The sequence below is a fragment of the Zingiber officinale genome, chromosome 11A (assembly GCF_018446385.1).
Source record: "Zingiber officinale cultivar Zhangliang chromosome 11A, Zo_v1.1, whole genome shotgun sequence".
In the NCBI taxonomy this organism is placed as follows: Eukaryota; Viridiplantae; Streptophyta; class Magnoliopsida; order Zingiberales; family Zingiberaceae; genus Zingiber; species Zingiber officinale.
Genome location: NC_056006.1, coordinates 71,411,533 through 71,418,305, shown reverse-complemented (window position 1 = coordinate 71,418,305; position 6,773 = coordinate 71,411,533).

Genomic DNA, 6,773 nt, shown 5'->3' with positions numbered 1-6,773 from the left:
TTATGATCCATAAAGGGTAGCTTCGGTTAGTTCCACTTAGCCAAATGCACCAGGTCGAAGCCATACCTTCCTAGATATGCATAGACTAAGCTTCTCTAATGTACTATCATCCAAAATTTTACCAGTACCATAGGTCAAGTTAAACTTGGTCCCTTTCTAATTAGTCATAATTACCCTGTCGGGTAGGTTAGTTCCGATTACCCTGTCGGATAGATTATTTTTGGAGGTGCTAGATATTCTGGAGCCTCACCCTGAATTATTGACCTTTATTTCTGAGTTTTAGTTCTTGGTTTATGTCTGTTATTTTTATAGTTATAATTGACTTGATGATATTCTAAGTTTTGGTGGGTTTTAAAATATTTAGATTATGAATTTGTTGGTCTAGGTTTGTATTTTGGTTTTTTATTTGACTTATTCGATTTTGCATAATATATTTTTTCTTTGGGTATGTAGTATTGGTTAAGTCCTACTTGCATGGTTAAACACGCTTTCAGAACCCAAGCTTTACTTGATTGTTTGTGTTGGGTTATTAACAATTTAAATGTTTTATTTGAACTTGACTTGTAGCCAAGTCTGGTTTTGTTATAAATTATTTTTTGATTATTTAAAATTAGATCTAAATTCTTAGATCTTGTTGTAAATTTTTCTAAGAGATCTTTTAATTTATTAATTTTTAATTTTAGTGATAAATTTTCCTCCTCAAGTATTAGGTCTTGAGTTAGATTTGAATTTGTGATTTGTTCCTTGAGATTTTGATTCTCTTCAAGAAGCAATTTGTTTTCATTTTCTATTGTAATTAATTTCCTATTTAGACATGCAATAATTTTAAAGAACTTTCTATTCAAATTAAAGTTTACCTCTTCGGGACCTTTGGAAATGAGTACGGACTCGTGGCTCGATTCGGGTTCGAACCCGTCTTCTGATTCATCCTCCGACTCTGCTTCGAGGGCCATCAATGCGAGGTGACTCTGGTGCCTCTGGTCTTCGGCCTCCGATTCTTCTGATGAAGAGTCATCCCACGTTGCTTTGAGAGCCTTCTTTTTGGTTGTCTTCGTCTTGTCGCTCTTCAACCTCGGACACTTGTTCTTGTAGTGTCCCTTCTTGTTGCATCCGAAGCAGGTCACGTTTCTTGGTTCGTTTGGGGAGTTGATCTTTTGCAGGTCCTTCTTGCTGAAGTCTTTCTTTCTCCTGGTGAATATCTTCCTTACCAGGTTCACCAGGTACTTTTCGTCTTTAGAATCCTGGTCAGACTCATCTTCAACCTCATGCTTGGTCTTTGTTCTTTCCTTGGAGGAACCTGCAAATAAGGCAATATCTTTCTCGGTCTCGACGTTAGTTTGCTCATGTAATTCTAATTCACAAAATAATTCGTCTAACTTTAACTTAGATAAATTTTTTGAAATTTTGTAGGCATCCACGATAGATGCCCATAAATTATTACGCGGAAAAACGTTTAACGCATACCTGATTAGATCGCGATTCTCCATTTGATGTCCTATCGCGTGGAGTCCGTTGAGGATGTCTTTGATCCTCATGTGAAGCTGACTCGCTGTTTCTCTTTCCTGTATTTTAATATTAAAAAACTTATTTAATAGAAGGTCGCACTTAGTTACCTTGGCGTCGCTCGTTCCGTCGTGTAGTTCAATCAACTTGTCCCATAATTCTTTTGTGTTCTGATGCGGTCCTTCATCAATTTGCATTGTAGTGTATTTAGGGCCTTAAAGTCTGTAGAGGACTTCTTTCTCATGTCCGGAGTCCACTGTTCCGGGTCCAATGGATTTCCGGAGTTGTCGACTGGCGTCTTGTAGCCTCTGGTGACGCTGAACCATTGGTCGAAATCTGTCTTTAGGTAAATCTCCATCTACTTCTTCCAGTATGGGAAATCATCCCCGTTTAATAGGGGAGGGCCTACTGTGCTGAAGCCTTCAAGTTGAGACATAATTACCCTGCACACAAATAAACAAATAGACAAAAAGTCCCAAGACTTGGTCTTGCATTAGTAGTGCAGTATTTAAGGAAAAAAGATATCTAAAACTGAATTGGTGTTGCACCAATTCAGGTTAATTACGAAGAGAAGATTTCCAAAAAGATAATAATACTAGTTTGGAATATAACGAAAAATTGATAACCGAAAAAAATGAACCAAAAAAAATAGAAAAGAATTTCACCCCTATATGATTGGTGGTTGCACCAAATCACAGAGTGTACCTACTTTGATACCACTTGTTGGATCGATGAGTTTCGCTAGAGGGAGGGGGGGGTGAATAGCAATTAAAAAATATCGTAGAGTAAGCACGCAGCGAAAAATTAAAAATAAAAAGAGAGCAACACTAACACAAGTAATCTTTTACTTGGTTCGGAGCCTATGTCGACTTCTACTCCAAGGCCTACTCTCGTTGAGTACTTTCGTTGAACAATCACTAATAATTCGAAGAAATATTACAAATGCAGTACAGGAATTATTTAGTAAAAGAAAGCTGACAATAAAAAAATAGAAAAAGAATAGCCTTTGTTAGAGAGTTTTCGCAGCGTCGCAGGAGCATAGAAGAGAAGATCGTGAGTTGTTTTTTAACTCCAACCTTTACCCTCCTTATATAGGAGATTCGGGGCACCCTGAATATGACATAGCCGAGCCAACCAGGGTGCTCCACGTGGTGAAGCGACGTTGTGAATATAACTTGCATTCCAGGCGCCCGGATCCCTTCCGGGCGCCCGGACTCCATTTTCCAGCAACTTCATTTCCCTGCAAGAAAATGTTAGTCCGAAGCATAAATTCAAAATATCCTGCAAAATAGAGTGTTAGCACAGCTTATGATCAAAATAGGATAGTAATTAGATTCCGTCTACTCAAGACCGGAATCTAGTCACGATCTCGACTTAGGTATCCGAAATGGATCTAAGTCAGATCGACGCCTAATGTTCCCTTCCCGGGAACGCATCCTCATAGTCACTCCCCTCCAGTGACTTACCTTCACTTACCTATCAGACATCCGGTCAGCCCTTCGACCCGTCTGGGCTTCGTGTCAGCTATCCGATCAACCCGTCGACCTAGCTGGACTTCGTGCCAAATGCCCGGTCAGCCTATTGACCCGTTTGGACTTCGTGCTAGCTATCCGGTCGGCCCGTCAATCTAGCTGAGCTTCGTGCCAGACATCAGGTCAGCCCGTCGACCTGTCTGGGCTTCTCCTGCACACTCGGTTAAAGTGTTAGATAACAACGAAACTAACTTAACCTATTTTGTCATTCATCAAAACTTAAGTTAGACCGTTAGTGCTAACCGCACCAATAGAAATGTCAACATATGTTTCTTTTCTTTTGTTATAATTGTATATCCCTTGATTACCTCTCTAAGATTTTCATTATTGTTGAATATATTCCTTATAATTATTGTTGTATATATTCTTATATTAGACCCTAGGATTAAGATATTTGAGAAGATGTTATTATGGTTGTATCTCTTTTTATATTATTGATTAATCAGGTCAGGTAATGTTGAACCTGGGGCGACTGTTCTCACCAGTCGTAAGGGTAAATCGGGAAGTGCTCACTGCGGGCTACCCAGAAGCCTAGTATCCCTTTGTTGCATGTCTCATTTAGAGGAACAATCTCTATAAATGCGCTATAGCTGGGAATCGAATCATGAATATCTCTTCTTATATTAGACCCTAGGATTAAGGGATTTGATAATTGTTGATGTCTTTATATTATAATCCTCTTAGAGAAATGAGATAGAAAAATATTTTTAGAAATTCTTATATATTTTTTTGTCACCACCTTGGGTTGGATTGGGGTTGAGATTTCCTAATTTGAATTTTTGACGGACTAACCTGTCTAACAACTTTATAGATGATTGAGAGGGGAAGCTAACTATTGAAATAATTGGACAACAAAGAAATAGAAAGATATTGTAGAGATATATTAATTCTGCTTCACAAGATGAGAATCCATAGGAAAAAATAGACAATTCTATTCTTAGTATTGTTATCCATCAAAATTCATCACCTCCACCCCTAGCACAAAACTATTTAAAGCCTTAAATATAACTAAATGTAATGAGCTATGATATTCTTAAGGAAAAATTTTAAGAAAAATTCTTAAGAATAGACACATAAATGATGAGATCTATCATTTCATTTTTCCTTGAGATTTTTTTTGTTAAGAATACCATTTCTCAAATGTAATAATAAAGTGCTTTAGATTTTTCATAGGTTAGGCACAATTTTCACTATACTCTTTTGGTCTCAGACTTTGACTTTAATTCTTAAACCTTATAATTTACTAGCAGACCGCTCTTTTAACTCTCCAACCTTTTAATGATATATCCTACATCAATGTAGCGCCATTATTTTGTTCACTCATCCTAAAAGTTGTCCTAAAATTAAAGGGACAAATCGTGTGTCAAGTCTAAGTTTATATCCTTGCGTTAAAGGTTTTTAGAGGTGATTTAGGGAACCCGCATCCTTTTACTAACTATTTTTTTGTCAAACAAAATTGATTTACCAAAAGATGAAAAATCTAATTAAGAACCCCGCGATCGAAGGCACGTGATCGCACCGCATGCGGGGTGGCTACGAGAGTCTAGGACAACGTGACGCACGTGACGGGAATGCGTGGTTTTGACTGTGATCCAGCTGTCGCCGTCGTGGTTACATGTGCTGGTACAGAACAAAGCGTATCCGACCACCAGCTCTGCCAGGGGTCCCGCAACCTCTCCTCCTATCAGGATTAATCCCAAGCAAATTCAACATTTTTATCGATCCATTTTATCCCCGAGAATCCAACGCATACCGTTGTTGTCACAGATGGACGGCCAAGATGTGCTTGATGGAATTTTGCCTTGCCTTGATGAGATCTGTTGGGTTAATTAAAGGCAGCCCGATTTAATCATCTAATTAATAAATCTATGCGATTAATTAATTAATAAATCATCACGTGAGCTTGCAACCACGTCATGAGGAGGGAGGTAAATCCAATGTTTAATTAACTAGTGTAATTATTATAATTAGTCTTCATCTCTTATTCATGTGAACATCGTAGTTTATTAGGGAGAAATACAAGCATGTAAAATTGAATTATGCGTGATTTACCCATCATTTTCCCTTACCTTCAATCTTTTCCTTCAATTCACTCCCAACTTAAATTATAATATTTTCCTCCAACGTTGACGAGGAGCAAGTGTACTATATATATATTATCTTTGGTTACGAGTTATTAGTTAAGTAATTAGATGGTAATCGTGCAAGTCAACTATATGTGAATATGTGATTGTTACGAGTTATCAATCCTAAATTTTAAAATCAAATTTATGAATATATAGATATATATAGGGATTTGTTATCTTGCACAACCTGCGTGGGCGACGCGCGTGGGTGTCTCTCATGCAGGAAGGCACCTCCGATCATTGGAGATACCTCCCCGCGTGAGAAGCACCCACACACAACACCCACGAGTGTTATGTATGGTAAAAATTCTGTGTGTATATTGTACGCTTCATACCTATGCTAGGGCGCCTAGATCAAATTCATATGCTTGAATTTAATTTCAGCACTAAATTCAATTCAGTAAATTCAAGCACGGAATTCAATTCAAACGTCCATGTAACAAAAGGTGATTTGCTCGCCCCCAGTGCCCCCGCCAACCCGTTCCTAGACCAACACGGAGGAGGTAAATCACGGGTGGCTACTAGCCATTAGTGCAAATGGCCAAGACATGGGGAAGGTTATGCTCGGTCACGCCGAGTTTCGACCCCAAGACCTCATGTGGCAACACCCTATGTCTTAACCATCGCACCGCCCCGAGGAGACAAGACCCCAAGACGTCCATGATCCAAGTCCATAGATTTAATTTAGGCACATGAATTCAATTGTCTATTTCAATCGATAATTTTTTTTTATTATTTTTTTAAATTTTTTTTTTATTCCAGAGTTAAGCCAATTAAATTTTATTTTTATAATTTAGAGATTGAGTTATAGTGTTCAAGATAAAAAAAATTAACATTAACAAGTTTTACATACTTACGGGGTATATATTTAGGTGCCTAATAATATTTTTATTTTTTTTAACTTCGGTGTTAAGTCAATTAAATTTATCTCTAGAGTTTAAGGGTTGAGTTATAATATTTAAATTAAATAAATTAACAAGAAAAAAAATGCTCGATGTTCCTAGACTTGTCAAATACCTTGAGTACCTGTCGTACATTAAAATTATGAGTCTTCTCATGTTATGTTAAAATTATTTTTAAGTCGGATGTTGTGTTGAACGGATTCCTGTTCAATCTGCTCTACATTTGGCAATGTTTTAAGATTCATTGTGGCAAAAGATGAATACGTTCGTCTCCAGTACTCCCGTCAATCCGTCCCAAGGTCAACACGGAAGAGGTAAATTATAGACGGCTTAGTGCCTTTGGAATAGTGACTAGTACATAAGGGAGGTATTTACCTTAACTTTACCGAGATTCAAATCTCAAACCTTATTATGATAACACCTCATGCGTTAATCACTAGACCTATCCAAGGAGACAATGTTTTAAGATTCATGGACGTTAGATAAGCCAAATCAACGGTCCATTCATTCATAGTATTTTATCTTTTTGTAAAAAAGTACTAGCCGTTTATTTCGACGCTGGTATAATATTAGATGTAATATGTTAAAATAAATTAATTTAATTTGATTAAAAAATACTATACAAAAAAATAGTTTGCTTAAAATATTTTTTATTAGCTTAACTAAAATTATTTTTATATAGTCAAAAGCATTTTAAAATTTTTACAGTA